The sequence below is a fragment of the Equus caballus genome, chromosome 22, assembly GCF_041296265.1.
Source record: "Equus caballus isolate H_3958 breed thoroughbred chromosome 22, TB-T2T, whole genome shotgun sequence".
Lineage (NCBI taxonomy): Eukaryota > Metazoa > Chordata > Mammalia > Perissodactyla > Equidae > Equus > Equus caballus.
Genome location: NC_091705.1, coordinates 39,308,433 through 39,328,774, shown reverse-complemented (window position 1 = coordinate 39,328,774; position 20,342 = coordinate 39,308,433). Strand labels below are relative to the sequence as shown.

General features: G+C 47.2%; 3 long non-coding RNA genes across 5 annotated transcripts; 1 reads left to right on the top strand and 2 right to left on the bottom strand.

The window, feature by feature from the left end:
- Nucleotides 1-1,419: 1,419 nt before the first annotated feature.
- Nucleotides 1,420-20,270, bottom strand: LOC102148700 (uncharacterized). The gene is made up of 3 exons (XR_002802937.2): nt 19,774-20,270; nt 11,128-11,303; nt 1,420-5,272 (listed from the first exon to the last, which is right to left on the bottom strand). It is a non-coding gene; the product is annotated as an uncharacterized lncRNA (long non-coding RNA).
- Nucleotides 5,187-11,126, top strand: LOC138920016 (uncharacterized). Of its 3 annotated transcripts, XR_011430607.1 has the most exons (6): nt 5,187-5,274; nt 5,680-5,806; nt 6,522-6,655; nt 8,428-8,508; nt 8,795-8,822; nt 10,600-10,737. It is a non-coding gene; the product is annotated as an uncharacterized lncRNA (long non-coding RNA). The 3 variants fall into 3 exon arrangements; XR_011430605.1 differs by lacking the exon at nt 6,522-6,655 and having other exon boundaries at nt 10,600-11,126; XR_011430606.1 differs by lacking the exons at nt 5,187-5,274; nt 5,680-5,806; nt 6,522-6,655 and having other exon boundaries at nt 7,203-8,508; nt 10,600-11,126.
- On the bottom strand, nt 12,552-13,928 carry LOC138920018 (uncharacterized). Its single transcript, XR_011430609.1, has 2 exons — nt 13,776-13,928; nt 12,552-13,135 (listed from the first exon to the last, which is right to left on the bottom strand). It is a non-coding gene; the product is annotated as an uncharacterized lncRNA (long non-coding RNA).
- Nucleotides 20,271-20,342: the final 72 nt, after the last annotated feature.

The following is a 20,342-nucleotide window of genomic DNA, read 5'->3' as shown; positions in this document are numbered from 1 at the left end:
TTTCATCGTTTCCATATTTTCTGGCACAATAAGATGTTCCAGGCTCCATTTCAGCTTCTCGGACCCCAGCCTGGTTCCTTTCCGTGCAGAATGCCATTCTGAAACCATAATCTGCGTGCTACCCAACTTTTTGATTGTTACCACTCTGCTAGGTGTGGAGTGACGTCTCCTGGCTGTTTTCATTTGCATTTCCTCTGACGGGTGAGTTTGAGCCTTCTTCACGGCTTGTGGTTTTCCTCTTCTGTAAATTGCTCTTCTCATCCTTTGTCCTTTTTCCACTGGGCTGCTGGCCCTCTCTGGTGTTTATTTGCAAGTTTCCTGCATATTCTAAGCTTTGCAATCTTAGGCAATGAATATCTTCACACTCTGACATCTGTTTGCTTCGTCCATGGCATCCTTTGGCTAGAATTCCTTAATTTGGATGTAATCAAAATAACTGTTGTAATGGTTTTTTGCCTTTTAACTTTTGTGCTTTTTTGATTGTGGTAAAATATAGATAACAAAATTTACCATTTTTGTTATTTTTAAGGGTACGATTCAGTGGCATTAAATACATTCACGATGTGCAACCAGCACGACCGTCCATGTCCAGAACTTTTCCATCATCCCAAAGAGAGACTCTGTGCCCATTAAACAGAGCCCCCCACCCCACCCCCTGGAAACCTGTGACCTACTTTCTGTCTCTGTGACTTTCACTCTTCTAAGTGCCTCATAGAAGTGGAATCATACAGTATTGGTCCTTTTGTGTCTGGTTTATTTCTCTTAGCATAATGTTTTCAAGATTCATCCATTTTGTAGGATGTGTCAGAATTTCATTCCTTTTTAAGGCTAACTAATGTTCCACTGTATGCATGTAACGAATTTTGTATGTCCACTCGTCTGTCAATGGATATTTGGGGTGCTTCTGCCTTTTAGCTATTACGAACAATGCTGCTATGAACACGAGTGTACAAGTAGCTGTTTGAGTCCATTTTCAACTCGCTTAGGTATATACCGAGAGGTGGAATTGGGGATCAGATGGTAATTCTCTGTTTAACTTTTTGAGGAGCTGCCATGCTCTTTTCCGCACCAGCCGCAGCATTTTACATGCCCACCACAGTGCACAAGCCTTCCAATTTCTCCACATCCTCACCAATACTTATTTCCTGTTTTGTTTTTATATATATATATGATAGCCATCCTAGTGGGTGTGAAGTGGTATCTCACTGTGGTATTGATTTGCATGTCCCTGATGACTAAAGATGCTGAGCATCTTTTCGTGTGCCTTTTGGCCATTTGTATATCTTCTTTGGAGAGATGCCCGTTCAAATTCCCTGACCGTTTTTGAATGGCATGCTTTACAGTCGTGCTTTTGAAATTTGATTTAAGTTCTTTCTCACCTCTAGGCAGAAAGATACTTTCTGACTTTTCTTCTACTAATTTTGGGGTGGGGGTAAACCTTTTGTGGGTGTGGTAAAATGTATATAATATTTTCTTTAGCCATTTGTAGGTGTCCAATTCAGCGGCATTAATTACGTCCACAGTGCTGTGTAGCCATCACCACTGTCTGTACCCAAAACTTTTTCAGCATTCCCAATAGGAACTCGGTTCCCATTAAACCATGACTCCTCATTCTCTCTCCCTCTGGCTTCTGGCAACCACCATTCTACTTTCCACCTCTGTGAATTTGCCTATCCTAGGTACCTCGTATGAATGGCATCATACAATATTTGTCCTTTTGTGTCTGGCTTATTGGACTCCGCATAATGTTTTCAAGGTCCGTCTATGTCGTAGCATGTGTCACAATTTCATTCCTTTTTATGGCTGAAGAGTATTCCATTATGTGGCTATAACATCTGCGAATTTCATAATTTTGCGCTCCGCTTCCAGTCTTCGCTCCATCTAGAGTCCGCCTTTGTTTGCAGTGTGGGGTAAAGGTCTAGTTTTATGGGGACAGGTTCCCCAACACCATCTCCCAAACGGCTGTCCTTTCCGAGGTGGGCTGTGGGGCTGCCTGACTGGTTTAGTTCTCACATGTCCGGGGCCTGCTTCGGGCCACTGCTCTGCTCCTGACCTGTTTCTGCCTGTGCCAGCGCCCCGCTGACTTTATTATGATGGGGCATGCCTTTCGACCGCTGTAGGGCAAGTCTCCTCTTTCCTATTCTTTTTTAAGGCTGTGGCTAAGTTCTTTCCATGCCACATCTCATCAAATCCTCAGAGCAACCCTGAGTCGAAGGCACGATCCTTATCCCCACAAGACAGGTGAGAGAATTGAGGCCTCTGGGAGGGGAAGTGACTTGCTGAAGTTTACAGAGCTGACAAGTGGCAGAGCTAGGACAAAAGGAGACCTGCCTGACTCGAGGGCCAGCCTTTGATCCCTAACACCCAGCTGCCTCTGCCATCTGCAGGCTGCCCGGCTTTTATCTGTAAGAAGGACAAAGGGGCAAGAGAGGCCTTCTGGGCTGGCCGCTTGCCAGTTAGCTCTCAGGTCCTTTCCTCATATCGGGAAAGGAAACCACTGAGCGTTTACACAGACAGACTTTCCAGCAGAGAACGCGGTACCGAGATGACGGAGGGGCCCAGAAGCCAAACAAGAGACGGTGAAGCAGCTCAGAGATTTCAGCAGAAAGCCATTGCCACCTTGAAGCTGGAGGGATGGCAGGAGGAGGTAACATTACAGTAGCCCTGTGGTCACTCTGCGAAGCTGGAAGCACTGTGGACTGTCCTGCGAGGGCTGGAGCCCTGGGGGAGACACCACGGTTGATGGAGATGCAGCCCAAGATGTCAGAAGAGAGGGAGAAATATTCTGCTTCTCCCTTCCTCCAGCCTCCTGTCTCCCATCATGACCACCTATTGGCCAATGGGAAGTCAGCCCACCCGGAGTCTGGGCAATGCAGCCGGCAGAGGTCAGCCCCTCTGTAATTCAGTGAAGAATGGAGGAAGGGCGGGCAATGGCTCTGAGGACAGAGGAACAGCTCCTACCCAAGAGGCCCTCCCTTCCTGGTCCCAGTTCCCACCAGGCAGCCCCCATGTGGTTCTAGCCCTGGCTTTTTGTATCCAGTGACACCACAGCCTCCTTCTGTGCCTCTGGCCTCCGGCTGTGGCCCATTCCAGGGTGCCTAATCCTGCCCTTTTGGCGTCTCAGCTCTCCCATCGTCTGTATAAGCACTTCCCTGTACGCCATTCCTTCTGTTTGAAATGCCCAGAGTGATCTCCGCTTTCCAGACTGGACCCCAGCTGATGCACCCGCCACGCCATAATTTACAGAATGGCCGCAGGGGCACCACGTGAAGTTTGTGGATTGATGGAGTAATGAACCAGAGGGCAGGGCAGAAACTAAGTGAGCTGGGTCCCCAAGGCTAGGCAATCCAGAGGCACACTGGGCCCAGCTTCAGAGCAACCGCGGCAATCTCGAGACTGGCCTGGAGTCTGCAGAGATGCTGAGGGTTCACGAGTCGGGCTCCGGGGCAGCCTCTCTCGAGGGCCCTGTGTGCCTGTGTCCTACGTCACCCGTACTCCCCTGCACAGCTGCCATAAGAAAGGACCGCAGACCGGGCAGCTTAAACCATGGAAGTTTATCGTCTTGTGGTTCTGGAGGCTGGAAGTCTAAGATCAAAGTGTCAGCAGCATTGGTTCCCTCTGAGGCCTCTCTCCTTGGCTTGTGGATGGTTGTCCTCTCCCTGTGTCTTCACAAGGTCATCCCTCTGTGTGTGCCCGTGACCTCATCTCCTCTTCTCACAGGGACACCGGTCCTAGTGGATTCAGGCCCACCCTCATGACCTCATTTTACCTTAACCACCTCTTCAAAAACCGCTCTCCAAACACAGTCCCATTGGAGGTCCTGGGGGCTAGGACTTCAATACATGGATTTGGGGGGACACAGTTCAGCCCGTAACAACCCCCAATATCACAGGGTGGGCATTATTGGCCTTGTTTTCCGAAGGACGAAATGGAGGCTTAGACACTTGTTTGCGCAAGGCCTCCAGAGCTGGGGCCGCTCGGTCCAGGGGCTGCTTCTCCCCCTCCAGGCCCCGGGAATCTTCTCACTCTCGTGCCTGCCTCAGACCCCAGGAGACAGATTCCAGTCTCCCTTTAATTCCTTTCCCGCGTGATGAGACAATGACCCAGCGTTTATTGAGATTTGCTATGTGCCAGGTTCGTCCACTGGCGTCTTATATGTTGTGCTCCAAGATGTGGCTCCTTCAGGCCTCTGCTCACACCCTCTCCGAGACGCCCTCCCCGAGCCCGTGTCTGTAATGTGCCTCCACCCCCAGACCCATCCCCTGCTTTATTTTCCTTTACGGTGTCATCAGTACCTGAAATTACCTTGTCTGCCTGTTTACTTGTTGATTGTCTCCCCCACTAGACTGAGAGCCCCATGAGGGCAGGACCAGGTCCTGGTGCACCCTCAGTGCCTGGAGACTCTCACCAACCACTGACATCAGAGGGGCTCAGTGTTGGTTCAATAGATAATGAATGAATGAATTCTCTCTTTGAATCCTCATCAGACATCTCATTCTCTAGAAGAAGAGACTGAGGGTCAGAGAAAGTCCCTAATCTGCCCAAGCTCCGCCAGCTAGGAAGTGGTGAAGCTGGAGTTCACACCCGGGTCTCTGCTCTCGACTTCACACCCTGGCCAGTCACCTTGCCTCAGCCGTCCTCCCAAACCTCCCCCTGGTCTATGGCTTCCCAGACCATCCTCACAGCTACCCTGAGCCTCTCTGGTTCTGGAAATTCCCAGTGCCTTGCTGAGCTGGGCTGCAGTGTCATTCTGTGCCAGCAAGTGTCACCAGAGAATTCCTCGCGGCCACAGTCAGCTCTCTAGCACTCTAGAACATGAATGTGCCGCAGTTTAATTAATCACCTTTGAGGATATTTCCAGGGTTTTACTCCACAAACCAAGCTACATCCTTGTACCTGTGTTCATGGGGTGTGAGGTGAGAATTTCTCTGGGAATGGATTTCTAGAAATAGAATTGCAAAGAGCAATGAAAATCTTTAAATTGCACAGAGTCCATGAATTTGCTAAGCCTGGTTTGCAACCAAGGAGTGTCAGGCCCAGAGAGGGCACGTGGGTTATCCAGGGGCACACAGCAAGCGAGGAGAAGGGCCAGGTTTGGAACTAGTTCCTCTGGCCATAAATTTTTCCACTGCATTTGGACGATGCTTCCACCCAGGCTTGAGTGTGGTCTTTGTGCCTTTTTCCAGGTGCAGGGCTGGATCTCACGGCTCCCCGTCATGCACTCATCCATACGTTCTTTTAAGAGACGCACTGGCGAGATGCAGGCTCCATGCTGTAAGAAAGGCTCAAATAACAAGTGTCTCCTAGACACGAAAACAGTTAGTTTTCCCCTCTCACATCAATCTGAATGACAGCAGTGCAGGTCTGGATGGCGGCTTTGATGTGGATCAAGGCTGCCCCAGGGAGAGAAGCCCAAGGCGTCCTGCCCTACACACCAATCTGTCATCCTCTGGGAGGCATAGGACGTCCTGACCTGATTCATAGCCAAAGTTATAGGACCACAGGAAAACCAGACCCGACCCGCACTGATATCATTTTAATGACATTTTTACATGATCTTTCCTTTGTCTTGTAAAGAGATAACTCACACACCTCTGCCTTAAATTTAGCCCTGCCCTCAACCCACTGCAGCTCTTCACTGCCCGTGGGTCCTGTCCCCATGCTATTCTCTGAATACAGGAGCACTACTGCCACACCCTGAGAGTCCAAGAAATCTTTCTTTCGACTCCTTGGCTCACTGACCCCGCATCATTTCTGGTGGCCCGTACAGGGATCTTGCTTCGCCGGCTTGTGAGTTCAAGTTCTGGTAAGTACCGTTTTTGCTTTGTGCCTTTCTCTTTTAGAGGATGGATCTAAATTCACTTCTCCATCGGAAACCTTCTCAGACAGCTGTATCAATCCACGTTTGCTGCCCATGGCTACTCTATGGGGCAAATCTTGGCATTCAGCCTGAAAAGAATCAATACCTTAAGCCTGAGGGTGATAAAGAATGAATTAATCCATTCCTTCCTAATCCTATTCTAAAATATAAATTTTACATGGGCAGGGGTGACCACTTAAGTCATTAGGACGGTCGCCAATCTCCAAGACTCCCGTGGCAGGTTTCTTTTCCTAAGACTGGATGGGTATCCCTCCCTATGGTTCCTGACCACACTCTGAACTGCGGGAAAGTCCCAACCAGGACTCCAGTTCAAGGAAAGTACCAAACTTTAAACTTTGGTTCAGTATGGGAACCCCTTCTTGAGAGAACGGCTCCAGGATGTAATTGGGTAAAATGTCCCCCAGACCAGCGGAAAATTCCTCACTGGTTTTCTCTATTTTTCTTTTATCTCTGGGACCATTCACCAGGCACCTATTACTGCCAGGCATAATAGGGAAAGTATACAAGGGATGCAATGCTGGGGGACGCCCCCATCACCCCTTGCTATAGGAACCCCACAGGAGGAATGATGGGTAGGATGCTGCCCTGGGTTCAGGGGGTTGTCAAGGTAATGGACCCTTTTCTTTCATCTCTCTTAAAGTTATAGTGGCCATTTTGGGCTCCTTTTGAGCTTTGCAACCGAGAAACAAAGGAATCTTTAAAGAGTCAAAGGCTCCACCCCTGGGAGCTCCCCCTACCCCGGTTTCCAAAATTAAGAGCTCTAATTGGCTTAAAGTAAGTGCTTACATCAATTCTAAATGTAGTAGAAATTAACCCAGGGTTTTTCAAGTTAACATGATGTGAATTAATCTTTGGTAACTGAAAAATTATTTAAGTTTGTTGGTTTGGTTGAAATAGGCATGTCCTCAGAGTCGTCAGTATTTGGACATGATGCGGACATGTAGCCTGGGTGTACTAGTCGAATAAGCTCATGTTGTCTCTTACAAATTCATCAGCAAAATAATAGCTTTAAATGATAGCTAATTTTGTCTAATATATCATGAAGTTTTCATAGGTAATCTGAACATAATTGTTGGAAACAAGTGATTTTGATAGATGAAGATGGGCAAGAGTTTTTGGGTACAATAATTATGTTTTATGGTCTGTATACTTGGGAACAAACAGCTTCCAAATTCTTTTTGGTAACAAACTTTAGAGTTTTGCCAAGTTAAGTTAAATGATAAAAATCTGTTGAGTATCTGGGTCATTTTTGGATAGGATAGAACACTGAAACATTATTGCTACTTTTGGCATCTTATTGCAGAGAGGCTAAAGGATGTTTGGGTCCATTAGCAAACAGACCTTGTGTTTTATTACTAAGAAGTAGCATGTTTCTAGAAATTATGAAAAGTGTTAGAATGCTGATATAAAAGACATGTCATAGTTGCTTAGTTTTTAGTTTTTTGCTAGGGTCTGTAAAGGTTAAAAATTCTAATTAATATATGTAATTAAAGCTACTAAAAATTAATAACGAAAACAGCTCTATATACAAGGACAGTAAAATATGTTTTCAGTAAAGAAGGTATAAAGAATGGAGGTATTTTCGTTTGTTGGGTTAAGAAAGATAAATTTGTCCTAAAGTACTAGAAGGGAAGAAAGTAAGCATGGGACAAATTCTGAATGTAAAAGGAAAGTTGTAGAAGGTTTGTGAAAGACAGGATCTGAGAGAGTTTTACGTCTGGTCAAGTTGGCTAAGATTAAAGTAAATCCAATTAAGTAAATGAGTTTTAATATCAAAAGTAAGCTGGCACAAGAATTAGAATTTGGTTTTCTCTCTCAAAAGGATAATTTTCTTGAACTTTTGGTCTGCTCTTGATAAAGAGGAATAAAAGGTGTTTCTTTGAGTAAGTCTACCTACAAGACAGAAAATCTAGGTTTTGTTAGAATAATTCCCTGTGTTCAGAAGGACTGAGGTCTCTCTATTAAGATTTTTTTACTGTTTCTGCTGTCATTTTGAATAGATACCCAAGCATTGTTTCATAGTGAGTGTTGTTTCCTATTTGAACAAGTGTTTTAAAACCTTTTGATATTTTTGATAAGCTTCTCCCTCAAAAAAATATTCAAACCCTGAATGAAAGCTTTCTTTTGACCCAGAAGAAGGAAGAGAATTTCTCCGAGGATTTTCAGAGGGCCCCTGAGACTTCTCAAACAAATTTGCTCTCTCTTCCTATAAGAAGGAAGATACTAATCTTATTAGGCTTATTTGGTATGTTAAATTACATGGGAAGCAATGTCAAATAAGTGATGATAAACTTTCTTAGGTGGTATTATGTGGATAAATGTTATGAATATAAATGTTTTAAAATTATATAACATTCCTAAAATTCCGATCTGTCCTGGTTGTCAGCTATAATTCCAGTTATTATCTTGAAGTGTTGTACGTCACAGAAGTAGCCAAGTTTCTTTGTCAATTGCCCTTCTGAGTCTTTCATCATTTGCAGATGGTTGCTGTTTATTGCTGTTTTACTCTGATACTTTTTGCCTTTGCAAATATGTTTCATCTTCAGAGAAATTCATGGAAAGGATTCTGACACAGGATTCCAGAAAACACTTTTCTGATAAACTTTCAGATCATAAAACTGAACTGGGTAAGAAATTACAGAATTCTAATAGAGAAACAAAGCTCATAAATCTGCTAACAGAAGATTAAGATCAAGAATCGATTATATAAGACTGAATGAACTGATGAGGATGATTATAATTTTTTATGAATTTTTTTGAAATATTGTTGATTTTTTGATGTTTTGTTTCATTTTCTCAGATTTAAGGAAATATTTTTCTCTTTTCTCTTATGCTAACTATGACTTGTAACAATTTGGTGAAATTATACCTTTGTGAGCATAACTGAAACATTTATCTTTTTCTCCCTATCAGATCCCTCCAGATTTTGGAAACTTAGTGAGTGAGTATGGTTATTTCATGGCAATATAGTTACTTGCATAAGTTCAATAAGAATCTGTTCTCCTTATAACAGGACACATTTGGAAACATTGGTTATATAACCAAGGCCTTGAATGGAATGTCATATTTGAGAGAAACATATAGGCTCAGATATGACAAAACAGCTTTTGAGGGGAAAAGGGTAACTTTCTGGAATAAAGCCACCTGGAAATATTGGCCTGGTACCTTGTTTACAGGGATTCCAACAATATTACTTGGCAAGCAAGGAAGGTGACTTATCTGGCAGGTGCCTGGAACCCCAAATATTTTGGGGGACCTCGAAGAGAGGAGTCCACCCAAATCTGTAGGTACTTCAGGAAAAATCTGATGGCAAGTCCTTGGCTTGGCTTTCCTGGCCTCAAGAGGCCTTTAAAGTTCAATCTGAGATTCCTCATAAAAAAATCCAGCAAAGCAGATTTAAAAGAGCCTATATGACCAATTCTTGCTGCACTTCTGTAAATAATTGGACCAAGTTTTATTGAAACTAAACTTATTTTGCAAACCAGTTAATCTTAATTTGGCTATCTTTTGTAAAAATGAGGGTGATTTTAGAGAGAAAAATTGTTTCAGTAGAAGCTATAGTACACATTCATGGATATTAGATTCCAGCTCTTCTCTTCTACAAGATTCATCTGTTACTAATCATAATGTCTCCTTGTGGCCATCCGTCTCTGATACCTGGGAGTTCCCTGGCCACAATCAAACCTTTTCCTTCAACTCTACTGCCCAAATTCTAACTAGATTTGCCTTGTCACAGGTGGATCGTAAACAATGAGTTTCCTAAGGTAAAGTCCCCAACCTATCAATACACACAGGATGGACTATATCAAATTTGGGATGAATATATTTGGCTCACTCCTACTAGTGGTCAACTCAGTCAAAGGCCACTATGTTGGGAACAAACCAATCACACCTGTGATACATGGCCTAATAGCACGCGACCTATGGGGAAAATTCCCCATTATGTGTGTTCTCATATCATAGCCTTAAGAAATACTGATTGGTTTGGGACTGACTGGGATAGACGGCCCAGCATACATTGGTTAGCCCCTAATGGCACTCAGTGGCTATATGGCTCCAACTTATGGCCTTGGCTGCCGCCTAGATGGCTTGGACAATGCACCCTAGGCTTCGTCTGGATGCAAGGCAGAACTACATTTACTATATCTCCTCCTGCTAACCTACCCAAGCTGTGACAACGCTGGACCCATTCTGTCTTCCACTGATGTGATCACCTTGCCTCAATTTTCCTTCCCCAATTAGGAATTGAAAGTGTCATCTGGCACATGGAAGCCCTAGGCCAACTTAGCATGAAGGCATTAAACGATACACAACATAGCCTTTCACTGCTCGATTTAGAAGTATCCCAAATGCGTAAGTGGGTCCTCCAAAACCAAACGGCACTGGATGTCTTGACGGTGGCACGGGGGGGCACTTGTGCCATTACAAAAACTGAACATTGTGTCTATATTCCTGACTACCATCAAAATATCTCTGGCTTCCTATCTGATATGAGCCACCAAATTAAATCCATGTCTGACCCCACCCTGTCCCTAAATGCTTGGTTGGACTCCTGGTCAGGTCCAGGTCTCTGGACTACTATCAAAGCCTCATTCATTGGGTTAGTCACATTGCTTGTATTTCCTATTATAATTTGTTGTCTGTTTCATTGTCTTCCACATGTCAACAAAGTTTCACCTCCTGGACCACCTCTCATCAAATGATTCTCTCATCTCCAGGGGATCTGTACACCTTGTCAGCCTTGGACTCCATGGATGCAACCTTCCAGTCCACTGAACGTCCTGCCTGTACCCCTATGGTCCCCATTTAGGGACAGCTCTACAACCTTGTACGGCCGGGAGTAGTTACAGAAGACTGACCATTGTCCATATCGCCAAAGGATTTCCAGGCCAAATGGGTTCAGGGAGGATTTCATGATGAGGATCAAGGCTGCCCCAGGGAGAGAAGCCCAAGGCATCCCGGCCTACATGTCAATCTATATCACCCTCCAGGAAGCATAGGACATCCTGAACTGATTCGACCTGACTCATATCCAAAGTTATAGGACCACCCAATAACCAGACCCCACCTGCACTGATACCATTTTAATGACTTTTTTACATGATCTTTCCTTTGTCTTGTAAAGAGATAACTCATACACCTACACCTTATAAATTTAGCCCTGCCCTCAATCCATTACAGCTCTTCACTGCCCATGGGTCCTGTCGCCATGCTATTCTCTGAATAAAAGAGCACTACTACCAGACCTGAAGACTCCAAGAAATCTTTCTTCTGACTCCTCAGCTCGCCGAGCCCACATCAGCTTCGTGGTATCAGGGACTCAGATTCTTGCTATCTTACAGCTGCTCTTCCATCTTCAACCGGCAGTTTCCACCTCATGGTCCAAGGTAACTGCTCTGGCACTGCCATCACGTCTACATTCCTGCCAGTGGGAAGTATAGAAAAGGAAGTAGAATTCAACCCATTTAGGGACACAAACCAGAATGCTTTGTGCCACTTCCCCTCTCATTCTTTTGGCCAGAGTTAGTCAGATGTCCTACACTGCTGCAAGGGAGGCTGGAAACAGTGGTCAGTCCTTAACTGACAGGGCTGGGCAGCCATGTTCTCTGCTAAAACTAGGGGTACTGTTACCAATGCATATATTGTCTGTTCTCTGCCACTCACGCATTTTCTGAGCGCCTACGACGCACAGAGAAGATTCAGTAGACTGGAAAGAGCGTGGACTTTGGAAATTGACTCATCTTAGGTCTGAATCCCAATTCCGCCTTCCCCAGCTGCGTATCATGCCCTCTCTGAGCCTCAGTTTCCTCCTTTATAGAACGGAAGCAAGAGAGTAAATGTGCTCATCCCCGTGCGGGAGCGCGAGAGTCACAAAGCAGCCTCAGCACTCAGCCTGGTATACAGCTGGCACTAAAGAAATGGCAGTTGCTTTTAAAATGAGCCAGACCCTGAGCTGGGCCCTCAGGAGCCAAAGGTGGCTCGGCAGCAGCCCCGCCTTCGATTCCAGTGGAGAGACATTCTGGCAGCCTCCAGACTTGTCAATAAAAGCCCGAGACATGTCAGCACAGAATCCTAATGCATCAATCACACATGAGTCAGAAGGACTTATGCACATAAATCGTAAAGTAGCAGCTGGGCCCAGGATTCCTAGCACCCCTCCAATCCCCCCTCCCCAGCCCCATTTTACAGAAGAGCGGCAGAGTCGGGGGAAGAGCTGCAAGCACAGTTTTATTCCATCAGTCTTCTCCTAATGGGGCATATGGGTTGGTTCCAGTTTGGAGCCCTGTAAACAGACTTGGCTGGGCCTCCCTGTGCCTGTAGGAGTGGGGCTTCCCAGGGCAGCCTGAGAGCAGCAGAATTGCGGGGGTGAATTTAGATCCGTGGGGTGCTCCAAGTGCAACAGAGGAAAGCGTCTCTCCCCAGTTTCCTGACCGATTAGTTTCTCACCCTCAGCTCGATTGTCATGTGGGGCTGGAGAACCCTGTGTTTGTGGGGCTGTCGTGTGTACGGCAGGATGTTCAGCAGCCAGGAGCATGTCACCCGTGGTGTGACAGCCACAAGTGTCTCCAGACATTGCCAAATGTCCCCCGGGGGCCCAAAATATCCTCAGTTAAGAACCAGTGCTTTAGCTGTACAGCGCCTACAATCGGGACTTCTAAATACAAATTCCTTTTTTTTTTTTTAAGATTTTATTTTTTTCCTTTTTCTCCCCAAAGCCCCCCAGTACATAGTTGTATATTCTTCACTGTGGGTCCTTCTAGTTGTGGCATGTGGGACGCTGCTTCAGCGTGGTTTGATGAGCAGTGCCATGTCCGCGCCCAGGATTCGAACCAACGAAACACTGGGCCGCCTGCAGCAGAGCATGTGAACTTAACCACTCGGCCACGGCGGCAGCCCCTAAATACAAATTCTTTCAGCAGATTTGTGGATGTTACTGATTTTCTTCTCTTTGGGAAGGTGTATGTTTTATGTCTTTGGAATGGGTACAATGACCTTGGTAGTCATCAGTTTAATAATAAAGATGTTAGGGGCTGGCCCGGTGACACAGCAGTTAAGTTCATGCACTCTGCTTCTGTGGCCCAGGGTTCACCAGTTCGGATCCAGGGCACGGGCCTACGCACCACTTATCAAGCCATGCTGCGGTAGGTGTCTCACGTATAATGTAGAGGAAGATGGGCACAGATGTTAGCTCAGGGCCAGTCTTGCTCAGCAAAAAGAGGAGGATTGGCAGCAGATGTTAGCTCAGGGCTAAATCTTCCTCAAAAAAAAAAAAAGCATAAAGATTTTGGGTCATTATTGGGACAATTAGCAAGATTTGGATATAGACAATAAAAATTATAACATTGTATCAATGTTGAATTTCCTGGTTTTGAAAACTACACAGTGGTCATGTAAGAGAATGTTCTTGTTCTCAGAAGATGCACATTAAAGTATTTTATTTAGGAGTAAAAGGACATTGTGTGTATAACTGACTCTCAAATGGTTCAGAAAAATTACACATAGAAAGAAGGATAAATCAAGGGTAGCAAAATGTTGACAATTGGGGGATCTGAGTAAAGGAGAGATGGAAGTTTACTGTGCTATTCTTGCAACTTTTTTGTAAATTTGAAATTATTTAAAAAGGGATTTTTTTTTGAATCACCTATGTTTCATCCTAGTTTTTAAAACATGGTCTTGGGGCCAGCCCCAGTGGCCTCGTGGTTAGGTGTGGTGTGCTCTGCTTTGGGAGCCCAGGTTCACTTCCCAGGGGTGGACCTACACCACTCGTCAGTGGCCATGCTGTGGTGGTGACCCACTTACAAAATAGAGGAAGGTTGGCACAGATGCTAGCTCAGGGCGAATTTGCTCAGCAAAAAAAACACAACAAACCATGGTCTTAATCTGTTATTCCCACCTGCTCCTAGGAAGAGGAAAGTCATTGCATGATTTTGCCCAGGATCCATGGTCCCCATTCAGGTCACAGTCCCAAGAACATCCCAGAAAGTGTTCTCAGTGTAAGCCTGGCGGGTGGGAAGACCCTTCACATTTTTTGGGGTCTGTAAAATGCCTGGAAAGGAATTCCACCCAACATTAACAGTGGTTAGCAATGGCAACTCCCCCACCCCCCCAATCAGCCCAGGTGCCTGGGGGAAGACACCCCATCCCCGGGTCCCTGAGAGCACTGATGGGTCTAGGGGTAATCTTATCCCCCTGCTAATGATTGGTCCAAGAACGGGCATGTGCTGCAAGGAGCCAATGAGGAATGAGGAGGCTCCAGGCTGGTCTTTGACTTGCTTTGATCAAAAAATGAGAGGAAGTGACTTTATGAGACTTCCGAGCCTACAACTCTTGGATGCTGCCCTGAGAATGCCACGTAACAAGGCCAGTCTAGCTTGTGGAGGTTGAGAGGCCACCCACAGAACCACGATGCCCCAGCCAACAACCAGCACCCGCTGCTGGACGTATGAATGAGGCCACCTTGGACCTTCCAGCAAAGCTGCATGAATGAGCCCAGGGGAAACCAGCAGAGGCGCCACCAGCCAGTCCACAGATTGTGAGAAGTAATAAGTCAGTGCTGTTTTCAGCAACCATTGGGGGATGAATGTGAAGATTCAGTGAGGTTGTAACATGACCTGGCACGCAGAAAGTGCTCAATAAATGCTGGTCATTATTGTTGACCATGCATGTCTGCTCTCATCCCCTCTGCCATCACTCCCTCCGTTTTCCCCATCTAGTGAAGCACTCCCTGTCATTCTCCACCCAGCTCTGCACCCTGCTTCATTTCTCCACGTCATTGGTCCCTCCCTGACATTAATTATCTTTATCTGTTTATTATCTGTCCCTCTTGCAACTGTGAGGGCGGGGACCTCATCTGTCTTGCTCACTGCTGTACTGCCAGCATTTTACCCAGCAGCCCGCCCACAGCAGGTCTCAGTAAAGATCTGGTGAGCAAATGAATGGGGCAATCCAGATCAACACGATTTGAGGCAAGTCATGGGGGGATCTGTCTCCCAACACTGTGACACCTTGGGAGTGTCCATCTCCGGCAGCTCTGTAGCCTGAGTCTCAGAGCCAGGAGGAGCTAGAGAACAGAGACCTGAAGGAGAAGGGGCTTCTCTTTCCCTCACCCCCTCATCCCATCGACCAGCAAATCCTGGCCACCGTCAAAATGCATGATCTCTGGAGAGCACATGCACCGGGAAGCAGGTACAGTGAGTGCAAAGGCCCTGCAGTGGGTTGACAATGGGAGATGTCAGGAGACAAGGCTGGAGAGTCAGCAGGGCCCAGATTAGCAGGGTTTTGAATGTCAGGTGAGGGTGCAGACCTCATCCCCCTACCCTTCTTAGTCAAGTGGAACAGACGGGGAAGCTGACAAACATTTCTGCAGCATCTCCAGCCTACCAGGTAGCCCACCTCTCACTGTGCTCACTGTGAGCTTTAAAACAAACCTATGAAGAGTATTTCTTCCATTTCATGGAAGGAAAATGGACCCTTATGGCTCAGAAACACAGTGTGAGGGGCTGGCCCCGTGGCTGAGTGGTTAAGTTCGAGCGCTCCGCTGCAGGCAGCCCAGTGTTTCGTTGGTTTTTCTTTGGTTCGAATCCTGGGCACAAACATGGCACTGCTCATCAAACCACGCTGAGGCAGCATCCCACATGCCACAACTAGAAGGACCCACAACAAAGAATATACAACTGTGTACCGGGGGGCTTTGGGGAGAAAAAGGAAAAAAATAAAATCTTTAAAAAAATAAAAATAAAAAGAAACACAGTGTGAGACCCCAACCTCAAAGGCTGAGCCCCTCCCACTGCCCATCACTGCTCTCGACCTTCACCCTGTCGATGCAAATAACCCATGACCACTCTATAAATGAAAATTGGGGTGAGTTTATTCTGAGCCAAAATGTGAGGACCATACAGCCCGGGGCCTTCCCTCCCCAAGGAAGGAAGGGAACCAAAGAAGTGGGGTGTACGGAGTGGTTAGATACCCTCAAAGACCATGTTTCACATATGATTGAAAAGTCCCTTTTACAATAGTCACGAGACCGCTCTGTCGGCACAGCAATGGATGGACACAGCAGGGAGCAGGTCTGTTGTCTCCAGCTGGGTGGTCACAGGTGAGCTGGGTGGTCACAAGTGAGCACAGCAATCAGTTCCTAGCCTAGGAGAGATGCTTATCCTCAAGGAAATGCCAATGTGGGAGGAGTTGCACCTTTATCTTAAGGCCTTTTGTTCTTGCCATAGGAAATGCTTAAAGCGGATGTACAATGCGTGCTCAACAGCCACAATCAGGCCCTTTTGGAAAAACAAGGTCAGGCCGAATTAGGTTTACACCAAATGGCTTCCTCATATACTCTACTCTGTCTTCTTACATGCCATTTCTATCTGTCAGCCTCCATCTTAGGTGTGTGATTCTGCCTGTTCTCTCCTTACTGGCTTTGCTCTAACTTGGTGACCAAAATCACATGTCATTCTCTAGGCCAGAAAAATGACTTGACACCCACTTGACATCTCTACTTGGGATGTCCAACCTGCATCTCACACGCTGTACGCCCAAGACAGGACGCCTGGTCTCCCCGCCCCCACACCTGCTCCTGCCCTGTCCCTCCCCAGCTGAGTCAGTGCAGCTCCATCCTTCCCGTGGCTCAGGCCAGAAACCCGGGGGTCATCCTCGACTTGTCTTTCCATCACCCCCCACCCCACCGACCAGCAAATCTTGGCCACCTTCAAAATGCATCCAGAGCCAATTACTTCTCCCACCTCCGTGGTCACCCTGGTCTGCCCTCCATCCTCTCCGACCGGAACTATCGCAGTCACCGCCTCCCTGGTCTCCTGCCTCTGCACAGTCCCTGAGGCCATCGCCCACCTGCAGCCAGAGGGGTCCTATTAAAATGTAAAGTGAAGGTCACTGTACATTCTTTACCAGACTGCCCAGTAGAACATTCTGTGATGGTGGAAATGTTCCACATATGCACCGTCCAATTCATTAGCCAGCGGCCACATGTGACTATTCAGCACTTGAGAATAACTGAAGGACTGAATTTTTAATTTTACTTACTTTAATAGCCACACTCTGTTGGCAAGGCTGCGGGAAACAGGTATTCTAGAACACAGCCGGTGGGAGTATAAATTCGTATATGATTCCAATGGCATTATCTACCCACATACCTACCAACAGGTTTGTCTATATCAACCAAATGACAAGCATTTAACATTTGTCACAGCAATCCTACTTCAAGAGTGTGTCCTATTGACCTACCTTCACATGCAAAAATGACATTATGTAAAAGATTTATAACATCCAAAGACAGGAAACAACCTAAGTGTCTATCAATAAGCAACTAGTTAAATAATTTATGGTCCAGCCAGGAATACGATGAAGTTGTAAAAAAGAACAGGGAAATATGATGCCTAAGGCACAAAGAACAAAACAGATAAGTTGGACTTTATCAAAAGTGAAAACTTTTTTGTACATCAAAAGACACTAGCAAGTGAAGACAACCAAAATAGTCAGTCTAGCGTCCAGAATATGCAAAAAATTCTTACAATTCAACAATAAAAAGAGAAATAACCCAATTTTTAAATGGGCAAAGGATTTGAAGAGACAGTTCTCCAAAAGTATGTAGAAATGACCGATAGGCACATGAAAAGATGCTCGACGGTCATTAATCATTAGAGAAACATAAATCAAACCCGCAATGAGATGCCAGTTCACATCCATTAGGATGGTGATAACCAAAAACACGGAAAATAACAAATGTTGGCGAGGATATGGAGCAACCGAAACACTTAGGTTGCTGGTGGGGACGTAAAATGGTACAGCAGCCACGGGGAAGAGTCTGGCAGCTCCTCAGAAAGCTAAACCCGGAGTTACCACTTGACCTAGCAATCCCACTCCTAGACGGAGACCCAAGAGAAATAAAAACGTATGTCCACACAAAAAACTCGTACCTCACCGTTCATAGCAGCATTATTTACAACAGCCAAAAAGTGGAAACAATTCAAATGTCCATCAATTGAATGTACAAACAAAGTGCCGTCTACCCAGACAATGGAATGGTATTTGGCCATAAAAAGGAAGTCCTATGACATGCATGAACCTTGAAAACATTATGCTAAGTGAAAGAAGCCAGACAAAAAAAGGCCATATATTGTATGATTCCATTATATTACGTGAAATAATATACATATAATTTTAATGTTCAAAGCATGTGAATGTCCTACATATTAAAAGTAAAATTGTTTTTTGAAATATAAATCAGGTCGTGTAATTCTTTTATTCAGAACTCTAGAGGGAAGAGACTTCTCAGCTCATTTTAAGTAAAAATCAACGATTCTCTAATCCCTTCCAAGGCCCTGCCCCCTCTGCCCCTTCTCTCTTGCCCTCTGACCTCACCTCCTCCCACCTCCCCCTCTCTCACCTAGTTCCTGTCTCACTGACCTCCTTGCTCTTCCTGGACATGGCAAGCATGTTCCTGCCTCAGGACCTTTGCACTTGCGGTTCCCTTGGCTTGGAACAATTTGCCCCCAGGTAATATTTGCACAACTGGCTCCCCCATCTCTTTTAGATCTTGGCTCAGATGTCACTTTCTTTCTTTTTTTTTTCTGGTGAGGAAGATTGGCCCTGAGCTAACATCCATGCCAATCTTTCTCCATTTTGTATGTGGGACGCCACCACAGCACGGCTTGATGAGTGGTGTGTAGGTCCACACCCAGAATCTAAACCGGTGAACCCTGGGCACGAACCTGTGAAGTGGAGGGCACGAACTTAACCACTACACCACCAGGCTGGCCCTCAAATGTCACTTTCTTGAACAGGCCTTCCCTGACCCCCACCCTCACCTCCCAGGAGACTCTGTCATGTTTGCTGCTGTTTCCCCGAGGACAGTGCCTGGGCCAGGTTGGTGCTCAGTCCATTTGTGGTCAGTGAATGAATGAATGATCTCAGGCAGTCTGTCTGTCCATTACCCATCTTGTGCTGGCCACTAAGGAGTCTCCAGACGCCAGCCTTGTGGGCCATCCCAGCCAGCCTGGAGGTCTCAGACACAAGCAGAGGGCTTTGGAGGGCGTTCCCTGCAATCTGAGCTCCAGTCCTCCCCACGGCAAGCTGCCTTAAGTTCCCGGGTTGAAAATCCAACTGCCTAAGTTAATGAATGACACGAACCCAGCCGGTTTCTCCAGAATCCACCAGGACTTGGGCTGCAACCTGTCCCTGTCATCACAGCCAACTTTCTCTCCCAGGAGGAGGTGTAGGAGGAAGCAGGGAGGGAGCAAGGGCCTGGGTGGGGACAGTGGCCACCCTGGGCAGGAACACTCAGGAAACAGACGTGGGTGACCAGCTTTTCCTAGCAGCTGAGGAATCCAGAGCTTAAATCCTCAGGAAACCAGGGCAGGGTGGAGCCTCCAAAAGACATTCTAGAAGAGCTCTTAGCTCCCCCCACTCCGCCCCGCCCCGCCCAGCTCCCCCTCAGGCACTTCCTGGGTCCTTCCAGAGCAGCTCCCATTTGGTGACACTGTATGGAATTTATACGAGCAATTGTGTACTTTGTAGTCAGCTAGACCTGCGGTAGAAGCCTGCCCCGCCCCTGTTATTTACATGCTGACACAGTAAAAGAGCCGGCCTGAGCCTTCATTCATTCCACAAGCTCTTACTACCACGCGCCCCATGCTGATACGGACATGGGGGTTCAGCCGGGAAGTAAGCAAGTCCCGGCCCTCAGGAGCTTGTTTTCTGGTGGGGGGACATGAACTGCAAGTTCTCCGCCCAAGACAAGGGCTCTGGAGACAAAACAGGGTGACGTCACAGTGACTGGAGGAGGGGCCTCCGAGGAGGCAACCTCATGGGTCACTCAGAGTAAAAAGATGCTGCTGTCTAGCGCTTGGCCCCCCGCCTAAGAGATATTAAGCTCTCACCAAATCTTACAGTGACTCTTAGGGTCATTCTCATCGGTTTACTGTCCTCTCCCTGGGGAGAACAGGAGCTCCTGGGGGTCAGGCTCGACGTTTCTCCTCCCCAGGGCGCACAGCACAAGCCGGCACCCAGTAGGTGTACGCACGGTCCTCGTCATCTCTGCAGGCGGTGAGGCTCCATAAGGCAGCCCAGCGCAAACCGGCCCCAGCTAGGGAGCACTATTCAAAGAGTCCTCCAAGCGAGGGCTCCCTGGCCCCGTCCCCGCGCCCTCCGCTCGCGCTCCTTGCACACAGTAGGCGCTTGGCGGTGCGGGCTGAAAACAGGCCCGTTTCTGGGCGCGGCGGCGCACAACTCCGGCCCACTGCGCAGGCCCAGCGGCCGAGCCCATGGTGGGCGGTGCCGGCCCGCGCGTGTCGGGGAGGCGGACCGGGCCGGGCCGGCCCGGGGGCGCAGGGCGGCCCGCGGAGATGCGCTTCCGCGCCCAGCTGCGCCCAGCTGTGGCCCTGCCCCCCGCGCGCCGCGGTTGGCTGCGGCTCGGCGGCCGCTGATTGGCCGGCGCGGCCCCGGCGCG